Source organism: Tenrec ecaudatus, chromosome 17 (assembly GCF_050624435.1).
Source record: "Tenrec ecaudatus isolate mTenEca1 chromosome 17, mTenEca1.hap1, whole genome shotgun sequence".
NCBI classification, from domain to species: Eukaryota; Metazoa; Chordata; class Mammalia; order Afrosoricida; family Tenrecidae; genus Tenrec; species Tenrec ecaudatus.
This window is the reverse complement of record NC_134546.1, coordinates 21,454,068-21,476,536: the sequence shown is the minus strand read 5'-3', so window position 1 is coordinate 21,476,536 and position 22,469 is coordinate 21,454,068. Positions and strand designations below refer to the sequence as shown.

The following is a 22,469-nucleotide window of genomic DNA, read 5'->3' as shown; positions in this document are numbered from 1 at the left end:
TGTTTCCCTTCTGTGGGGTTATACAGTCATCATTACTATCAGTTCCCTGCTCCCCCTTCCCCCTCCTCTATTCCTGTACTCTCAGGGATTCATTACTCCTATTACTGTTTCTGAAGGATTTGTTTATCTTGGATATCATGTATTAAATGATATTAAGGATACAAATGAACATACACAGGTCTAACAAGATTAATGAGGTGAGACAAAGACCATAATAGTAAGGCAAGGAAGTATTAAAGAACTAGAGGATATTTATGTGTTTCATCTGTACTGTACCCTGGATACATCATCCCTTCCATGCAGCCCCTCTGTGAGGAACTGCCCAATTATCTTACAGGTGAGTTTTGGGTCTCCACTTTGTCACACTGCTGCACATAGATTTGACTGCTTGTTTTTGAACTTATGATACCTATTCTCGTTGACAACTCGTAATCACATAGGCTGGTGTGCTTCTTCTCTGTGCGCTTTATCCACTTGTTTAACTTCCAGTCTTTACAACCCCAGATGCTATATCTTTTAATAGCCTGCCATCATTAGATTTCTTCACCACATTTGCTTATGCGCTCATTTTGTCTTCAGCGATTGTATTGGGAAGGTGAGTATCATACATTGCCACATTATTAGAGATAACTATTCTTGTACTAAGGTAAGATTTAAGTAGAGGTCCAAAGTCCCATCTGCTTCCTTGTTGTATTTACATATGTATATGCATGTATCTATATATCTATATTTATATCGATCACAGCACACACATAGATGAATACACCTCTTTAAATGATTGAATGTCAACTAATTTTGGTACAGTGACATTGCGTGACTTCATTCCTTCCACCTTCTTTTGATACTTCCCTAGTCCTTCAATATTTTATCCATTGAATGCTTCAATATTGAAACTAGAAGGTTAAAATATTTCTTCATTTTTTCAGCTGAGGAATTCTGCATGTAATCTCTTCCTCTCTGGGTTTGTAGCTGTGATTTTTTATTTTAATATCTTACTTTGTCTTCTTTAGCTCTCCATTGATGTTGTGTGTCAGCTCTTTCACATCATCATTTCCTCCATTCATGTTAACTTGGTACACTCAGAGCAAGTTTGAGTCTCTTCTCACATCTACTTTGACTGTTTCTCTTTTTCCTATCTTTTTTAATGACCTTATTTCTTTATGTATGATATTTTTCATCTAATTCCTCAACTTATCTGGTCTTGGTTATTGAGTTCAATGCACCCAATCTGTCCTTGCGATGCTCTCTAAAATCAAGCTGCTTATCTTTTCCCTCTTGTCGACTTGTTTTAATTTTCTTCAGGCAGGTCTATTCCTCTAACTAGCTTCTAGCCTTGTTTTAGCTGATGACATTGAATTCCTCCATCATCTCTTTCCACCCATCCAAACAAACCAACAAATAAAAACACTACATCCACAGATGTGGTCAGTTTGATTTCTGCATATGCCATCTGGTAAGGTCCATGCATATAGTCATCATTTTTGCTTTTTAAAAAGACATTTGTAATGAATGAGGTGTTGGTTTTGTAAAATCCTTTCATGTGATCTCCAGGTTTGTTTGCGTCACCAAGGCCATTGTTTTTCAATTACGGGCACATCTTGTTTGTTTCTAACTTTCACATTCCAATTGCCAGTAGCTACCTATGAACCTTGATTACATATTCAATCAATTTTACACCGAAGAAGACGGGGAATTCTCCAATTTCTTGATCATTGCCTTTAGTGGTTCTTACGAAAATTTGAGTTACAGTTGTGTTGACTGATTTTCTTTGAAGGTGTGTGAATATTTGGAATATATGAAGTCTGAATACAGGAAAAGTAGAAGTAATAAGTGAAATGAAGTGCATTGTGATAGATATAATTGGCATTAGTGATAAAATACAAACTGGGTTGACCCCTTTGAGTTAATCATATGATTTATCATGCCAAGAAAAACAAATTCAAGAGGAATGACACCAAAATAACCATTAAAGAGATCATTTCAAGGTCTGTTGTGACATCTGTGATGTAACATCTATACGTATGATCCTAGGTATGGTTTTATGTTGTTGCCATGCTGCTGACTTCCACTATTATGATGCTGGCTCTGACTTGGTAAACGGTATAGAAACTAAGTCTGTCCTGAGTAGAGAAGAACATACAAGCCTTCCCAGATGTGCCTATCCAAAATACAGCTTAGTGATGGTGCCGGCTATCAAAAGATATAGCGTCTGGGGTCCTAAAGGCTTGAAGCTAAACAAGCGGCCATCTAGTTCAGAAGCAATAAAGCCCACATGGAAGAAGCACACCAGCCTGTGTGATCAGGAGGTGTGGATAGATCAGGTATCCGGCATCAAAGAACAAAAAATCCTATCGTGAGTGAGGGGGAGTGTGGAGTGGAGACCCAAAGCCCATCTGTAGGCAACTGGAAATCCCCTTACAGAAGGGTCTCAGGAAGGAGATGAGTCACTCCGGATGCAGTGGAGTACCAATGAAGCATACAATGTTCCTCTAGTTCTTTAATGCTTCTGCTCCCCCACTATCATGATCCCAGTTCTACTTTACAAATCCAGCTAAACCAGAGGATGTACACAGGCACAGATAAGAGCTGGAAACACAGGAAATCCTGGACAGATAAACCTGGATCAATAATGAGAGTAGCAATACCAGAAGGGGAAGGGGAAGGTGGAAGCAAAAGGGGGAACTAATCACAAGGATCTCTATATAACCCGTCCCTGGGGGTGGACAACAGAAAAGTGGGTGAAGTGAGATGTAGGTCAGTGTAAGACATGAAAAAAAATTTATAAATTATCAAGGGTTTGTGAGGTGGGAAGGGAGGGAGGTGAATAATGAGGATTTGATACCAAGGGCTCAAGTAAAAAGAAAATGTTTTGAGAATGTTGATGGCAACAAATGTACAAATGTGCTTGACACAATAGATGTATGTATGGATGTTGATAAGAGTTGTACGAGCCCCCAATAAAATGGTGTTTTTAATCAAGAAAAAGTAAAACTGGAAAAACTATTGGTAAATTAAATAGAACCATAATAAAATAATAAAATGAATTTTAAAATAAAATACAGCTTAGTAGAGGGCAATGTGGAATTATGGTTATAGAATCACCTCTTTACTATCTTTGTTATTAGGAAATAAAAAGAAAGGAAACTCTTAGAAGAGGATTTTGAGATAAAATAAAGGTGCCTATGAGTGGAGAGCAAATGTTTTGAGAATGATGAGGGCAATGAGTGTACAAATGTGCTTTACACGATTGATGTATGTATGGATTGTGATAAGAATTGTATGAGTCCCTAATAAAATGATTAAAAAAAGAAATTAGAATGAAAAAAATAAAATAAAGGGTGCCTAGCTAATTTTTGAATTCCAGATACACAATTTTTTATAAGTATATTTAAAATTATTGCTACTTGTGCCGTAAATCATACGTGCAAGGGTTTATTCCAAGTAAACCATGTTTAATTATGACTCTGCAGCCAGCGGGTGGCAGTAGACAAGTGATCCCAGTCAAGTACAGGTCCAAGTCTTATTAGGAGCCCTTCAAAGAAGGAGCCAGTTTTCAGCGGGATTCTACTGGGGCACTTAATTCCAAGGTAGGGGTATTAGCTCAAAAGTCTATAGTTTTGTTTTCCTTTTTCTATTTAGATCTCAAAGAGGTAATCTTGGTGGAATTTCATCCTGAAAAACACAGGATGGTCATGGAAGTTTTTATGAAGACGTTTTAAGGAAATGAAAAAGCTGTATTGGCGAGAAAAAGGCCTGGAAAGTTCTGCCAAGGACCCCACCCCTTCCCAACTTGACAGTGTACTTCCTCACTCTTCCAGGGTAGACACGGATGTCCTACAAGGATTTGTTGGGAACCCTTACCCTATCCACCCTACAGCCAGGATCTTGCCCCTTTGGACTTCTTGTTCACAAAAGAAACGCAATTTGAGACCCTCAAAGGTGTCAAACCTGCTGAGTTTTGACAAATCAAAGAGTGTAGAATTCTTTGGGGAAGGGTTAGATAGATGAAGACAATACCTCTGTATGTGGACCTTTTTTCAATGAAACCCAGGATAAGTAAATCTATAGAAATAGTAGAGGGTCCCACGCGCTGCCGGAGTGCTCCTCGCTTGTCCTGCTTCCGGGCGCTGCCGCTGCCTAGCTCCCAGCCACTCGCCACTGCTGTATTGCCAAAATGTCTCTTTCTAACAAGCTTATGCTCGACAAGTTGGACGTGAAAGGGGAGCTCGTGATCATGAGGGTGGACTTTAATGTTCCTATGAAGAATAACCAGATAACAAACAACCAGAGGATCAAGGTTGCCATCCCAAGCATCAAGTTCTGCTTGGACAATGGAGCCAAGTCAGTTGTTCTTAGGAGCCACCTGGGCCACCCGGATGGCATCCCCATGCCTGACAAATACGCCTTAGAGCCTGTTGCTGTAGAACTGCGATCTTTGCTGGGCAAGGATGTCCTTTACTTGAAGGACTGCGTGGGCCCAGAGGTGGAGAAAGCCTGTGCTGATCCAGCGGCTGGGTCTGTCATCCTGCTGGAGAACCTCCACTTCCATAGGAAGAGAAGGGGAAAGATGCTTCTGGGAACAAGGTGAAAGCCAAGCCAGCCGACTTCGAAGCCTTCCAGGCTTCCCTTTGCGAGCTCGGGGATGTCTATGGCAACGATGCTTTCGGCACTGCTCACCGAGCTCCCAGTTCCATGGTGGGAGTGAATCTGCCACAGAAGGCTGGTGGTTTCTTGATGAAGAAGGAGCTGAATTATTTTGCCAAGGCCTCGGAGAGCCCAGAGAAACCCTTCCTGGCTACCCTGGGCGGAGCTAAAGTTGCAGATAAGATCCAACTGATCAATAATATGCTGGATAAAGTTAATGAGATAATTATTTTCGGTGGAATGGCTTTTACCTTCCTTAAAGTGCTCAATAACATGGAGATTGGCACGCCTCTGTTTGATGACGAGGGAGCAAAGATTGTCAAGGACCCAATGTCCAAAGTGGAGAAGGATGGCGTGAAGATTACCTTACCTGTTGACTTTGTCACTACGGACAAGTTTGATGAGAATGCCAAGACTGGCCAAGCCACTGTGGCCTAAGGCATACCTGCTGGATGGATGGGCTTGGACTGTGGTTCTGAGAGCAGCAAGAAGTATGCTGAGGCTGTTGGTCGGGCTAAGCAGATTGTGTGGAATGGACCGGTGGGGGCATTTGAATGGGTAGGTTTTGCCCGGGGAACCAAAGCTCTTATGGATGAGGTGGTCAAAGCCACTTCCAGGGGCTGCCTCGCCATCATAGGTGGTGGAGACACTGCCACTTGCTGTGCCAAATGGAACACTGAGGACAGAGTCAGCCACGTGAGCACTAGGGGTGGCGCTAGTCTGGAGCTCCTGGAAGGTCAAGTCCTTCCTGGGGTGGATGCTCTCAGCAGTGTTTAGTGTTTGCCGGCCCTTGGTTCCTGTGCAGTCCTGGCAACTAGTGCTTTCTTTCATATCTCCACTTGGTATTAGCAAAAATCGTCTCCCATGTCAAAATTCAGCCAGTGGCCGAGAGATGAAACACCAGGAACCCATAACTGATGCACAGAACCTCAGCTCATCTTTACCACACCTTGCTTTTCCCACATTGTTCAAGTTCCATTTAAATTTGTAGTGGCTGACCCGTTGTGCTTTCTAGGTGTATATTTATGTTTTGCTGCTTAAAGTAGGCTGTGTTAGTCCTCTTGAAGCAGCTTACACCGGTTAGCTTTGCTGCCGTTTCATTACTGTCATGGAAAGATGATGAAGTTCCAGTGTTAGGTAAGGGAACAAGTCGATGATCTGCTAAAGGAACAATAAAGTTGTCCATTAAAAAAAAAGAAATAGTGGAGGGACTAATAGTTTCTTAGGGTTTAGATAGGGAAGGTTGGGGAAAATTAGGATCTAATGAGAATGATCAATAGAATAAAGAAAATGTTCTAAAATTGATAGTGGTGATGGTTGGACAAGTTTTTTTAATCATTTAATTGGGAGTTCATACAACTCTTTAAAAATCATTTTATTAGGGGCTCATACAACTCTTATCACCATCCATACATACATCAATTGTGTAAAACATATTTGTACATTCATTGCCCTCATCATTCTCAAAACATTTGCTCTCCACTTAAGCTCCTGGCATCAGCTCCTCATTTCCCCCCTCCCTTCCCCCTTCTCCCTCCCTCATGAACCCTTGATAATTTATAAATGATTATTTTGTCATATCTTTCCCTGTCCGACATATCTCTTCACCCACTTTTCTGTTGTCCATCTCCCAGGGAGGAGGTCACATATAGATCCTTATAACCAGTTCCCCCTTTCCAACCCAACCCTCCCTCCACCCTCCCAGTATGGCCACTCTCACCACTGGTCCTGAAGAGATCATCCGCCCTGGATTCCCTGTGTTGCCATTTCCTATCTGTACGAGTGTACATCCTCTGGCCTAGCTAGATTTGTAAGGTAGAATTGGGACCATGGTAGTCGGTGGGGAGGAACTAGAGGAAAGTTGTATGTTTCATCATTGCTACATCACACCCTGACTGGCTCATCTCCTCCCCGTGACCCTTCTGTAAGGGGATGTACAGTTTCCTACAGATGAGCTTTGGGTTCCCACACCGCACTCCCCCTCATTCACAATGATTTGTTTTTTTGTTCTTTGATGCATGATAACTGATCCCTTCAGCACCTTGTATTCACACAATCTGGTGTGCTTCTTCCATGTGGGCTTTGTTGCTTCTGAGCTAGATGGCTGCTTGTTTATCTTAAAGTCTTTAAGAGCCTAGATGCTATATCTTTTGATAGCCAGGTACCATCAGCTTTCGTCACCACATTTGCTTATGCACCCACTTTGTCTTCAGTGATCTTGTTGGGAAGGTGAGCATCACGGAATGCCAGTTTAATAGAACAAAGTATTCTTGCATTGAGGGACTACTTGAGTGGGGGCCCAATGTCCTTCTGCTACCTTAATACTAAACTTATAAATATATGCACATAAATCTATTTCCACATCTTCATATATAAATATATTTACATATGTACATGCCTTTAATTAGACCTGTATAAATGCCCTTTGCCTCATAGCTCTTTCCTCTATTTTCTTTTACTTTCCTCATGTTTCACTATCATGCTCAGCCTTCTTTTGGGTTACAGTAATTCCTATCAGTTACATTACCCTTGATCACACCCTACCAGGTTTCCTACACCCTCCTCACCACCAATTTGGATCACTTGTTGTTCCCTTGATTGAACACGTTTTTAAAAATCTTTCCCACCATTGAATTTTATGATATGTGAATTATGTCAAAAATTTTAAAAGTAAAAAAAATAATAGCCTCCAATTTTGATTTTTTTGTTTTTTAAACTTTCCTATGATTGTGTAGCAATACTTAAAAATTGAATCATTTTTGGAGGGAGCTCTTCCAGCTCTTAATGAGCCAAACATCAATTGTGTCAAGCACGTTTGTACATGTGTTGTCACCATGATTTTCAAGACATTTTCTTTCTACTTGAGACCTCGATACCAGCTTCTCTTTTTTCACCTCCCTCCCCAACCCTCCTACCCTCGGGAACCCTTGATAATCTATACATTATTTTTATTTTCATATTTTACATCATCCATTGTCTCCTTCCACCCATGTTTCTGTTGCTCGTCCCCCTGGGGGAGGGGTGTTGTACCTTGATCATTGTGATCGGTTCCCCTTTTCTCCCCCTTCTCTCCCCACCTTCCCCCTACCCTCATGATAACGTGACTTTCATTATTGGCCCTGTGGGCTTTATCTGTCCTGAATTCTGTGTGGAGAGTTCTTATCTGTCCCAGTGTACATGCTCTAGCCAGATTTGAAAGATAGAACTGGGGATATGATGGGCAGGGGCAGGAGAAGAAGCATTAAAGAACTAGAGGAATGTTGTGTGTTTCCATGGTGCTATACCACACCCTGGCTGGCTTGTCTCTTCTTGTGACCCTTCTGTGAGGGAATGTCCAATTGTCTACACTTGGACTTTGGTTCTCCATTCCAACCTCCCTCGTTCGCATTGAAATGATTGTATTGGGTCTTTTGATGCCTGATACTTGAACCCGTTGACACCTCATGATCACACGGGTTGGTGCGCTTCTTCCATGTGGGCTTTGTTTCTTCCCTGCTAGTTGGCTGCTTGTTTATTTTCAAGCCTTTAAGACCCCAGATGCTATATCTTGTTATTTCCAGGCACCATCAGTTTTCTTCACCACATTTGCTTATGCACCCATTTTGCCTTCAGTGATCGTGTTGGGAAGGTGAGCATAACAGAATGCCAGGTTATTAAAGCACAGTGTTCTTGCATTGTGGGAGGGCTTGAGTAGAGGCCCAATGTCTGTCTGCTAGCAACACTTTTTGACTTGTCACTGTGTGTCCCACATATTGCATGAGAAACACTTACATTGAAATATGGTTTGTTGCATCCTGTAGTTTTCCTAAACACGGCAGACACAGTATATACATGAGAGCATTTAGATTGAGGACATTCCAGGCAAGAAATGCAGACCAGGGACACCAGTAGAAAGGATCTTTCAGAGCACAGACTCATCATCTAGTATTAGTTCTCTAAGGAGTGAGCTGAATCACATTTCTATCAGACCAGCAGGCAGACACGATTTACACTCCCTTCACAGACCCCTAATGGTACCCCCTAATGGTCATTCAACATATTATATCCCAAACTGTGAAACAATATAATAGTCTTTTAATCTACAAACTGGAAGAAGTGCTATAGCAGACAAACATTGGCATTATGAGTATGCAGTAGGGACTCTAGTTTAGTTGACAGGTCATGGAATGTCCCTGTGAAGCAATTGGGACAGGGACCTGAAGGATGAATGAGTACAAACCAGGGGTAATTGGTGATAAAGGCATTCCAGGCAGAGGAAAACATGACCAGTGGTCTCAGTGTAGGAAAGATTGTGACAAAGTAAAGGACAGAATTACTGCAATGCAGTGTCCTGAGCAGTGGTGGCAGTGGAGATGGCATGTATTGAAGAACTGGGGCCCAAGGTCGAGGTGAAATGTTTTATTCTTAAGGAGAGTTTCAGATACTCCCAGTCAGACCTCTTTCATGAATTGCCTTTAGTTCCTGGTTCTTTGTACAGCTAAAAGCATTAACCTCAAAACCATCAATTCAATAATTATTCATCAACTCTGTACAGGCACTGAGGAGTCTCAGGGTGGTGTAAAAGATGAACACATTTGGGTGCTAGCAGCAAGGCTGGTGGTTCAAGTCCACCCAGAGGTATCTGGAAAGAAAGGCATGTAGATCTACTTGAAAAAATCTACCATTGAAAGTCCGGTGTGCTGAGTTCCACTCTGACTTACCCATCAGGCCTTCCTAAGTTGGAATTGACTCAATGGCAGATAATTGAGTTTGGTTTGGGGTCCACCCTGATGGGTGGGATGAAAGACCCACAAACTTCTAAGCCTTTTAAATTCTGCTTGGAATTATATTATATTTGATCTATTCCTGTGTGCCTTGCCCCTGCCCCTTAGGGCAGGAGTTCGCCTTGATACCCATCTCTCAAGAAAACCTAGGCAGTGCAGAGTCCTTGGGAGTTGCCCAGTGAATACTTGCAGAGGTAGTGATATTAATCTAAGGAGAGTCACTTGCAGTCTGGGTGGGGTTGTCAGTTCCACTGGCTCGAGTCTCCCCTGTCGGCTAACGAGCAGAGCAGAGCAGCTCAAGAATGCTAATGATGGGCTTCCTTTGGTTGTGTCTTGTGAGTCAGCAAACACACTCTGCGATTTGAAGAGCCAGAAGTTAATGAGTGTCCCTGTATAAGTAGACCCTGATGGAAATAAGAACATTTAGATCTGTCAGAGCAGAGCCAAGAAGCCTTGAAAGAGGAGCCACGATTGGTGGCGGGAGGTGAAAAGAGGGCAGAGAATGCCAGGACTGACGAACAAGTTTCAGCATCAGAGCGCTGCAAAGAAAGCCCGGTGTGACCTGCAGAGGAAGTGGGGCGGGTCCCACATCTGGGCATTGCTGACATCAGACAGGCTGCTGATTCACATCTCTCCCTTGTAGCAGAATAAAAGAGAGAAATGCAGGAGATGTGCACAGCGTGAATCACTAAAGCAGATCACCTGTCAGCCGCCGTTGATGGATAAGGGATTTTAGGTGTCTTGCGTTCCTTGTTCATTTTTCTTGGAGACAGGATGGAAAATCTAAAACCCCATCTGCCTACAAGTTTAGTACAATAACCCAATGGATAAATAACTTGCTGGGCAATACCATGGATAATGTTCTCCAAATGAAGTCGAATAGACTGTAGACATCAGACAAAGATGAAAGATGGGAGCCTTTTTTTCAATGCCGCATAAAGATGTCCCCTCCACGCCCTGGGTGGGTGTGCTGCATGTGCTTGTGGTCCTGAGGTGGCGACTTCAGCCAGAACATGCATCACTCCCTTGGCTTAGACAGATTCCTAATTAGGCTAGAAGAGCCAAACAATCACCAGTTGAAAGCTTGACTATTGCAAGGCACCATGGGTAAAATGTGCAAAATGTCACTGAGGCAGAAGTTAGGATACCTATAGAACAGGTCCCTCATAAAACAAACCTGTCTGTAAAATTGTTAGTTATGTTTCCTCTTGAAATGAGGACTGATCTTTAATTCCCACCTCCACCCCTCTTAATGTGGAAGCTCTGTCTTCTTTACCATTTGAGTCCCCCAAACAAAAGCGCTTCTTTCCACCTCCTTACCAGAAATTTAATAACACAGGAAGAAAGGATGGGGAACACTCATTTCTACCAAGCCCAGTGGGCTGGGGGTTCCTATTTATGTTGTGTTTGTCAGGAAATGGTCAAAGATAGAATGGAGAAACATCCTAATTCTTTCCGCATGAGCTCGTCTTTGGAGACCTGGTAGTGGAGAGGGTTATGTGTTGGGCTGTGACCTGCAAAGTCAGCAGTTCTGAACCACCAGATGCTACATCAGAGAAGATGAAGATTTCTAGTCCTCGTAAAGATGTACAGTTTTGGAAACCCACGAGGTGGGGGGTGGGGGCAGTTCCACTCTGTCTTACAGGGTTGCTGTGAGTGGGCACGGACTTGATGGCAGCAAGGAAGCCCATCTTTGGGATGTTTGACTGTTTGAATGAAGTGTTCCAAGTGGGTCACACTCATTTTTCCTTGTGCCCATAATGATTCAACAGAGGTGGCAACTGGGCCTCAAAAGCCTAGGGATGCCCTAGACCAGTCTTCAAGATCTCTGCAAATTCATGTGGGTTTATTCTCTCATGGTGTCATGGTCATGGAGCCTCAAGTGCTGCCTCTCAGCTGCCCTGACATGGTCACAGGGAAAGTCAGCCTCCCACACATGCATGCTCCACTCACTCCAAGATGTTTGCAATACAGTTTGGCTTCTTAGTTAGTAGTTTTGCTATTGATTGAGAAGTTGAGGGGTGGGATGGCACCGGGAAATTGGGGGGGGTGCCTTCTATTCTACATTCATTCTGAGCATCTCCCTGGCTTGCCTCTTCTCTCTCCACCACGAGTTCTCTCTCTTTAAGGGATTCCTCATGTTGCCTCAAGAAGAGAAGCTTTACTCTTCTTCCTGAATTTCAGCACCAAGCCAGGTTCATCATGTTGATTCCCAGTCACAGCCACCCCGGGTGTGTGCATCAGAGTAGGGCATGCTCCAAAGGATTGTCAGTGCTGAGGTTTTAGAAGTGCATAACCTGGCCTTTCTTCAGAGGGACCTCTGCATAGTTTTGAACCACCAACCTTTTGCTTAGCAGCCAAGAATGTTCACTGTCTCGCACTGTAAGTGCCTCGCGTGTAAAGCCGTTCAGGCGAGTTCAGAGGGAGACTCTCCCTAAGAGGAGCTTTGGAACCAGCCTGAAAGAAACTTGCTTTAGTAAAAATAAAACCAAAATTAACCAAAAAACCAAATGGAGGTTTAGCAAGGCCAGTGACTTGAGTCCCTCCACCAGGAATGAGAAGACCCAGGGCTTCGGTTGCTATTGGTAACACTCCATCGATGCCTTCATATTTATCCCATAGAAAACACAACATGATGGCTCAGAGATCTGGGGATCCTGGGAGTTGTTTCCACTTGGCTTTTCAAGAAAAAATTTAGACCAGACCCTAAAGCAGCGGTTCTCAACCTGTGGGTCTTGACCCCTCTGGGAGTCGAACAACCTTTTCAAAGAGGTCACCTAAGACCATCGGAAAACATATTTCTCATGGTCTCAGGAACCGAGACACCGCTCCTCAATCCATTTCCAGGCGAGTCTCACATACGAATACTCGACGTGAAGACTGTTACCCATGCTACACCATACTTCAAGACAAAATTTCATTTATTTGTCATTATAAATAAATATTTCACAACATATAATTACATATTGTTTTTGTGATGAATCACTATGCTTTAATTATGTTCTGTTTTTAACCATGAAAATACATCCTGTATATCATATATTTCCATTATGATTCATAACAGTAGTAAAATGAAAGTGATGAAGTAGCAATGCAAATAATTTTATGGTTGGGGGTCACCACGACATGAGGGACTGTATTAAAGGGCCGTGGCATCAGGAAGGTTGAGAACCACTGCCCTGAAGGATAATTAGCTCCACTGCACATGCACGCCATATCCAGTCCCATCCGTGGACTCCAGGTCAGCTTGCAGGCTGGCTTCATACCAGGGACCAGTTGGCAGCAGGTAACCCCTCCTGGGAGGCCGGAGAAGAACTGCATTGACTGGGGCTTCACATTTGTTCCTCCCCTTCCCTTTGCCATTGAGGAGCTGAGCCTGTCATTAATCAGGCCAGGAAACAGGCAATAAAAAACTGCCTGGGAAAGAACTATCATTTACTTAAAATTGAAAGAAAGAACCAGGAGAAAACTGGAACATGCTTCTAACAGGCTGGATTTGGTTATCTGAGCATGAACAACAAGAAGACCTAGTCACCGAAAAGGAAAGTTTAGACATCAGACATGTTTCGTTCGATGAACCAATCGTTTGGGGAGGAGCCTCCCCTGACAGCAGTGATGGAGTTTCCTTGATCATCCCCTGCACGTTCTGAAGTGTTTTATTCACGACTCGCATGGTTCAGTGCCACCATTTTACAAGGGGTGGGAAGAGAAGGAGCCCGAGAAATCCAGCACATCTTGACCATATGGGTTTGCACAAGACTCTTCATCTGAGCAAAGAGCCCCGGTCTTTGCCCTAGTCATGGTCCTTCCCACAGGCAGCTCCTCCAGGACAGTTTCTTACATGTAACTTCAATTGTGGCATCAGTCAGAAACCCAGCCCTGACCCATCGAGGAGCAGAGACCAACTAATTGTTAAGACATTGGGAGGAAAGGGGGGCGAGTGGGAAGCAGAGGATGTTGTTATTGTTCTCTGGGGCTGCTCAGGGAGCGAAAACTTGGCAGCGAGAGCACAGGAAGTGGTAAGTGGCCGATATAATGCGGGCAGTATGAACCCTGGGACAGATTGTGTAGCGATTTAAGTAGAATTGCAAAATAAGATCCCGGTGGACAAGGGATGCTTTTCATGAATACATGACCTCCTTTCCCTTCCAGTGCAATTCTCTTTCACCCCATTGTTGAACTAGTTTTCCTTAGACACAGTTCTGGTCATGTAGCTCCCGGGCTTAGGGACATGCAGTGACTTGCACCAGCCTACAGAATAGAGTTAACTTGGCTTTCAAGTTTGCTTTACCATCCAGCTCCTTGGCTTGACCCCATTCACCCTTTCTGCTGTGTGGTAGTTTCACAATTTCATGTCAACTTGATAAATAAGAATGAAAGGGTGGAGTCTAGCCTGATCCCTTCTTGTGGGCATGGTATTCTCATGAGGATTCTGGAACTGCTCGTCTTCCCTGGAGGCGGGGACACTGTCTCTGCTTCAGACTCCTGTTGACAAGCCACATGGAGCCACACTGATGGCAGCCAGAGCCCTGGAAATGTGTCCTCTGTCATTGGATCCACAGGAATTTCTACCCACCAGCCTGTGATCTTCCTGAATTCGGCATCATTGCATGTGCTGTGTGAGTCTGAAGAGGAATCCATCGGATAATATCAGACACACAGGATAATATTGAACCTATAGACTTGATCTGTACTGGGCTGGGGTGTTTTATTGGCACATACTTCCTTCTTGATATAAAATTCTCTCTTGCACATATATGAGTGTCTCTGGATTTGTTTCTCTAGTCAACCTGGACTAACTAACACATGCTGTATTGCCCACCTCCCCTTCTTGTATCCTGTGTCCCAGCCAGATGGAATAACCACTCCTTAGGACTCAGACTCTGCTTTCCCTTCTCTTTCCATTGATGCCCTTTCTTCTTTTATGCTTCCTTTCATACTTCCCCCCAAAACACCTACATTCCACCTCTACCTTCATTCATCCCCATCACTTTGGAGCCCTATTGAAACGATACCTCCTCCTTAGATTCCTCTCCAACTATAAACCATTGCTTCCTCCTCTGGACCCTCATTGTGCTGTATATTTCTCATCATGGCATCCATCTCTTTCTACTTTTTATTCTACTTTGTATTATAGTTGGTAGGGTTTCTTTTCTGCAGGGCTCATCCACTTTCAAAAGCAGGGCTCTGTGAATCTTGACTCTGGAGTGGAGCAAGCAGGTACTCAAACGATTTGATGAAAGAATGACCGAGAGGTTACTGAGACAGGATCAGCAGTTTTTGAGCCAGGTTGACACCCAAAGGTTTCCTCTGTCTACTCCTTTCTTCCTTCTTTTTCATTTGCCCAACCCCATTCTTTGACAGTCTAGAAACTGTTGCTAGGCATATACCATATCTCCAAAGCTGCTGAGTTTGCCGTGGACCCAATGTCTAAGCAAACGTGTGTGTACTCAAGATGATCTGGTATCAGAGAAAGAGGAAACAATTTCTATCTGGGGGCTGTTTGCTTTGGAGATTGCTTGCCTGGAAAAAGGAATCTGTAGAGTGCTCTTCTATTTCTCCAGGTCACTATCTCTCTTCATCTCCAATGGATGATTAAGCATGGCAGAAGCAAGTTGACACCTTGAGAGTAGCTTTCAGGCCTCTCTTCTTGCTATGATCCCTTTACAAATCTCACCTCCCATTGTGGCCCAGATTGCTGCCGCAAGCAGATTTGAACTTTGAGGAGATCCGAGGCAGTAGAGAGGGTGCACCAGGCTGGGCTTGAGTGGTTCAACACATATAGGGGTTCAGCTTCATCTTTTTCACAATGAAGCCGTTGGTGCTAGATGATCCCTGGGGGCTCGTCTAGTCCAAACACTCCTCTAATTTAAGATTTTTAACACATCTGCAAAGACTGCCAGGTCTCTGTTTGAGCCACTGCCAGGAAGAGGTAGCGCCTGCCCTGTTCAGAGTCCGTGGTCTTCTCTGCAGCTATGGGGGAGAAGCTGTCACCTCTGCTGGGTTGGGGTGTACATCATATTCCATTCCCATTTGGCTTTTGACTTACATTCCATAGCAAGTTGTCTGTAATCTGCTGGGTTATTAGATGCAGGCAAGACTGCCAAGTACAGGAATTGTCAGCTGCTCCTGACTGCTGGCATCTCACTTTACCTGGTGTGACACACATCGGTCAGGGTCCACTCATACCCAATGAGACTCCAGTGGCCATTCATTTCAGAGCAGCTCGCTGGAGTTCCTTGATGCACATTCGAGTCTCTTCTAAGGCAAATGAGATCTGCCCCTGTGAGTAAGCACATGTGTTCATCCACTTTGTATCTGCTCTCCTGTCTCCCTGTGCCCACTGCAACAGCTGCAATTGCTCAGGGCGAAAACGGAAATGCCTAATGCCAATCACGATGCATCCAAGCCCAGAGAAAGTGATTTGGGGGTTGTTCATCAAGCTCACCGGAGGCTGTTGGGAAAAATGGATTTGGACAGAGACACTTCAAAAGCAATGGACAATCTGAGTTGGAAGGAACCTTTGAGAATACTGAGTTCAATGGTCCTCAAATCTGGCAGGACATCAGCTAAAAATACAGATTCTATGTCCCAACTCCAGCCCAGTCTGTGATAGGATTATATCTATCCAACTCAAAGGGAATCCAATCAATACAATCATCCAAATGTATACACCAACCACAAAAGCTAGTAATGAAGAAATGAAAGAATTCTACAAATGACTTCAGTATAAAAGAGGTCAAACAGGCAATCAAGACCCATTGATAATTATTGATGATTGGTATGCAAAAGTTGGATACATGGAGGAAGGAACAGTTGTTGGAAATTAGAGACATAGTGAAAGAAAGGAAACTGGAAATTGCATGGTAGATTTTTCAAAGACCAAGAACGTCTTGATTACAAATACCTTTTTCTTTTCTTCTCTTTTAAACAATTTTATTGGCACTTCATCCACGTGTCATACAATTCAATAATTCAATCGTATCAAGAAGAATTGTACAACCATCACCACAGTCGATTCTAGTACATTTTCTTCTTCCTTGTATTCCGCGTTGCAAAGACCTTTTTCAACAACATGAGAGGTGACCATACATGTGTGCTTCTCCATACAGAATATGCAGGTATCAAATGGATTCCCTATGTGGGAAGAGAAGATGTAGAAGCTCGATATCAGCAGCTAAAACTAGGCCAAGGGCTGACTGTGGGACAGATCATCACTTGTTTGTATGTAAGTTCAGGATAAAACTGAAGAAAATTCAAACAAGTTCACAAGAGTCAAAATGCAACCTTGAGTCTATCCCACCTGGATTTCAAGAACAGCTCAGGAATAAATTTGACACATTGAACACTAATGACAAAAGACCTAATGAGTTGTGAAATGACATCAAGAATACCATACATGAAGAAAGCAGAAGGCCACTGAGAGGACAAGAAAGCAGGGATCACAGTGGATGTCAGAAGAGATTCTGAAACTTGCTATTAAGCACAAAGTAGCTAAGGCACATGGAAGAAATGATGAAGTCAAAGAGCTGAACAGAGGAATATAAAGGGCAGCTTGAGAAAACAAAGTCAAATTAACTCTAAAGACCTAAATGTGGAAGAACACATTTAGCATACCTTAATTGAAAAAAAAACTCAAGAAAAATTCGGGCCTCCAATTGCAATATTCTATGTGTGAAACATTGACTGATACAGTAAGCACCAAAAGAAGATGGAAAGAATACACGCAATCACTGTACCGGAAAGAGCTGGTCAATATTCAGTCATTTGAAGAGGTAACATATAAGCGAGAACCAATGGTGCTTAAAGAAGGCCAAGCTGCACTGAAAGCATTAGCCAAAAACAAGGATCAAGAAATTGATGGAATACTAATTGAAATGTTTAAACAAGCTGTTGAAGCACTGGAAAGACTTATTGGTCTATGCCAGGAGATTTGGAAGACAGCTATTTGGACAACTGACTGGACGGAATCTATATTTGTTCCCATTCCAAAGAAAAAAGACCCAACAGAATGCTCAAATTATAGAACAATAGCATTAATATCACAAGAAATATTTGCTGAAGATGGACATTGGGCCTCCACTCAAGTACTTCCTCAATGCAGATGTGTTATTAAACTGGCATAACACGATGCTTCCCTTCCCAATACAATCGCTGAAGACAAAGTGGGTACGTAAGCAAATGTGAAGAAAGCTGATGGTGCCTGGCTATCAAAAGATAGAGTGTCTGGGGTCTTAAAGGCTTAAAGGTAAATAAGTGGCCATATAGCTGAGAAGCAACAAAGCCCACATGGAAGAAGCACACCAGTCTTCATGATCACAAGGTGCGGAAGGAATCAGTTATCAGGCATCAAAGAACAAAAAAACATTATTGTGTGTTTCCCTTCCCCCAATATGATCACTGAAGACAAATGGGTGCATAAGCAAATGTAGTGATGGTGCCTGGCTATCAAAAGATGTAGTGACTGGGGTCTTAAAGGCTTAAATATAAACAAGTGGCCATCTATCTCAGAAGCAACAAAACCTAAATGGATGAAGCACACCAGCCTGTATGGTCATGAGGTATCAAATGGATCAGACCCCAAAGGAGCAGTTCTGTCTCTGATAGGGTTGCTAGAGTTAGAATCCACTCAGTGGGAGTGGTTTTAACCTTTTCTCCGAGAACGTTGTGTTCTTTGGTGAACAGTTTGTCAAAACACAGTGGTTTGGGCATCCTCAAAAGACGCAAGCAGTGTTCCTCTTTAATGTTTTTTGTGTCTGGGGGAAAAATATCTCAAGATCAAGATCAGGGCCATTGGGTGAATGGGATAAGATTTCCTAACACAAATCTCCTAGGACAGCCCCCGCTACTCACATCAAATGAGCAGGTGCATCATGGTGCTGGGGAGACATGGCTGGTGCGACTTTGTTGGCCTTGTTCTCCCCAAAGCTGTTTTCCATTTTCTTCAGACTTAGTCACAGTAGGTCCAGTGATTTTCCTCTATTCTTTGAGAAAAATCTATCCGGACGATCCTTTTAGGATCTCCCAACCTGGTCAGTATACGTTTTGAGCTGACCGCTCTGCTTTGAATTGAGTTGGTCTAGAAAATCCCTAGAGAAACCTCTTCTGCAGCCGTCCTCTGATCACAGAGACACGTTTAAACACGTTTTGTTTGGAATAATCTGTGTACGTGAAGCAGAATTCTAGAATCAATAGTTTTTACTTACCCTTCCATGTATTACTCCCTGCCAATTCATAGCAGGAGAGGCTAGAACTGCCTCTGTGAGTTTCCAAGACTTTCACTCTTTATGGGAGTAAAGAGCCTGTGGTTGTTACGTGCTGGGCTGCAAATTATAAGGTTGGCTGTTTGAAACCACCAGCTTCTCTCTGGGAGAAAGACAGGACTCTCTACTCCGGTAAACCGTCTTGGAAACTCAAAGTTCTTCCCTGCCCTACAGGCTCACTATGAGTCAGCATTGATTTGATGGCACTAAACCCTATGTATTAGATGCCAAAAATTGATAACATGCTTATGCTACTACTTTTTGAAGTGTTTCTCTTTACTAGTTAGAAAGTTTTGCAAGGAATCTAATTTTAATAGATTTTTCCCTTGCACTTTAATATAATATATAAATAGAATTTTCCCGACCAACTCAAGATTTAACTTTCATCATTATTATATGTATTAAAAATGATGGCATTCCCACTTAAAAATTTGCCCAGCGCCACAATGTCTTGGATGAAGTACAGTCCAATTATTCTTTTGTGGTCAGGAGGATGAGACGTCCACTCCTGTACTTTGGACGTATTATCAGGAGAGACTAGTCCCTGAAAAGGACATCATGCTTGTCAAGTAGAGGAGCAGGAAAGAGAGGAAGACCCTCAACAAGATGCACTGACATGGTGGCTGCAACAAGGGACTCAAACACGCGAAAAGTGGTGAGGCTGGAGTGGGACTGGGAGGTGTTTCACGCTGTTGTACACAACTGGAACCAACCTGATGCAGCTATCAACACTAACAATGGACTTAAGAAGGTTTTCCTGAGTTCTTTATCATTACTTTTCTTTTAAGCATTACTTAATTTTTTTAGTAAATGCGCAATGTATAAAAATAATATTTATAAAATATACTGTTAGGAGGTGAGAGAATTAAAGTTTATTGTGTCAACCTGGCCCATAAACACATGTGGGGTTAATTGAAGGGCGGAGAGATAAATGGCTCCGTGAGCCTCACCTTTCTAGTTTGGGTCTCTTGCTTTGTGATGGTTGGACCAGGGTGCAGCTGCCTTAGTCAGTTCCCTGCTTCAGCTGGCAAGGCTCACTTCCTGCAAGACACCCCCGAGGAGAAGCCCCATGGACTTACCCTGATGCAGCCCTGGGTGCTGGAGCAGCTGTGTGGAGACCCCTGCCAGTGCTGAGATGCTTACACGTTCACTGATTCGGCTTTCCTCCCGCAGTTGGCATCATAGTGTGTGTTTTGTGAGATGGAGGAGGACTTTGTGGACTGGTGTGGGACATATGAGTTAATACTGGACATGTGGGCTTGGGCAGCACTGGGTTGGGATGTTTTCTTGATGTGCACTTACCCTTTATATAACACTCTCTCTTATACATATGAGTTTCTGTGGATTTGTTTCTCTAATGTACCCAGACTAGCACAGGTGGCATGGAACCATTTCCTATCCATAGCAACAATATGCACAATGGAAGGAAAGACTCTCCAGCCCGCACCAGCCTCCTCATTGTTGTTATGGCTGAGTCCCTTGGGGAAGCCAATGTGTCTGTTCTTCCCATTGAAGGTCTTCCTCTATTTCCCGACCCGCCACTTTACCAAGTGCGCGGTCCATTTTCAGGGATAGCATGTTCAAAAAAAGTTTGACCATCCTCACTTCTAAGAAGCATTCTGGTTACTTCTTCCAAGACAGGCTTATTTATTCAGTAATTCTGGCAGTCCATGGTAATTTTGATATTCTTCACCAACACGGTAGTTTAAATGTATCACATCCCTCATTTATGGTCAAAAGTGATTCATCAGAGACTTACTCCATAGGTGCACCCTGCAAATGGATTTTGGAATCGGGCTTTATTATTCGCAATCTTTGGATCACATAGGCTGTTGTTCTTCTCCCATGTAGACTTAATTGACACCTCACTTAGATGGCTGTTTGTTTTGCAGACAAGCCTCTAACACCAGATAGTATTCCTTCTGGAGCCGGGCACCATCTGATTTGTTCACCATACTTTGCAATAGCACCCATATATTCAGTGATCTTGTCATAAGGGTGACCATCAAGCAGAAATAATTGTTCTTATACTGGGGCTAGAGAAAAGTGTGAGTACCACATCCATTCATATATCTGTAGTGTGTGTGTGTATATATATATATATATATATGTTTATCTTAGAGATATCATTGCCATTTTATCTCAGAAAAAAATTATCAATCATTCCCTGAGGGCATAAAGTAATTCTCTTGGTAGCATTATTAATTTATCCAATGATATAGAATTTAAAACACTGTTGAGAAAAAGAAATTATATGAGTATAGGTCAACTATGAACTGTAATACACGACTTGTTGGCTTATACAGATGAAACTCTTAAGTGACTGGACACTTTACACAAACAACAGGGGTTGGTGAGAGGGCAAAACTTTATATAATATTCATTCATAATGCCATGGCCATGCCTATCAGACTAATATATGTCATAATAAGTCAAGGAGGGCATTCAAGGGTAAGTATATTGTATTTCTACCTTGTCACTCATTGGCACCCTCAAGGCAAGGGTCCTAACCAAAGTAAAATGCTCACCAGCTCTAGGTCCTTGGGCTAGCAGTCATCCATTTCTTCTCACTCAAGGGTGTTTCAGCCTTAAGTCCAAGCTTACAGGTGAGTTTGAGATGAAGCCCAGTTCATCGAGTCCTCTGGTGTGGAAGATGCTGTGCAGGTTCAGCTACAGTTCAGTCCTCAAAGTGACATCTTTGCTCTTTGGAGGTGGACTATGGTGTCACACTGTCCTGTGTTGCTTGTCTTAAAAAATATCCTCCCCTCCATATTAAAATAGCATCTCAAAATTATTGTCTTCCATGATTGCTATTTAGAAGCCAACTGTCAGGCTGAAGCCATCCTCTTCACATCCCTGTGCTAGTCTCTCTGGCAGGGATGCCCATGACTAAGAGGTTTCAGTGGAGCTTTCAGACTAAGATGGACTGAAAGAATGGCACGGAAATCTACTTTTGAAAAAAAAACAAAAATGTAAATGACCTACAAAAGTGAAGCATTGTCTGATTGAGGGCTGGAAGATAAGCCCCTCGGGTTGACAGGGACTCAAAATATGACTGGAGGAGAGAGCTGCCTCCTCAGATTCGAGCCAGCCTTCCTGATGGGGACGGAGTAACGCTTTGGGGACCTTCGTTTGCTGCTGTGGCATGACTCACACTGAGAAGAAACAGCTGAAAACACTTATTAACAGTCATGACATGTAGTCACACTATCTGGGGAAATAAGAAGTCATCAAAATGCAATGAATGACATAAAGATCAATAACCTAGGCATTACTGAGCTTAAATGAACTGCTATTGAATCTGACAACCATATGGTGTTCTGTGCGGAGAATGACAAACTGAAGGAGGATGGCATTACAGTCATTGGCAAAAGTGAGCATTTCAATATGTATTCTGAAATGCAATGTAGTCATTAATAGGATAATATCCGTTTACCAGTCAATATCACTAGTATTCAAATTTAGGCATCAAAAACTAATCCTCAAAACGAGTAAATTGAAATTGATCAAACATGCAATCAAGATGCACTAATAATAATTACTGGTGATTGAAATTAAAAATCAGAAACAAAAAGGAGCAGTAGTTGAAATAAAGAATGGTGATATGAAGAATGTTGAAGATTATACGATATATTTTGCAAAACGCATGACTTATTCATCGCAAATATGTTTTCTCAGCAAAACAAACAGTGACTATACATATGGATCTCACCAGATGGAATAGACAGGAATCAAATCAACTACATCTGTGGAAAGAGACAATGGAGAAGCTCAATACCATCTATCAGGAAAAGGCCAC

General features: G+C 42.8%; 2 pseudogenes; one reads left to right on the top strand and one right to left on the bottom strand.

Annotated features, from left to right (window-relative positions):
• Positions 1 to 1,064, bottom strand: part of LOC142431037 (mitochondrial import inner membrane translocase subunit Tim17-A pseudogene) — a 43,092-nt pseudogene extending 42,028 nt beyond the window's left edge.
• A 3,110-nt stretch (positions 1,065 to 4,174) lies between these two features.
• Positions 4,175 to 5,450, top strand: LOC142430763 (phosphoglycerate kinase 1-like; annotated as a pseudogene).
• Positions 5,451 to 22,469: the final 17,019 nt, after the last annotated feature.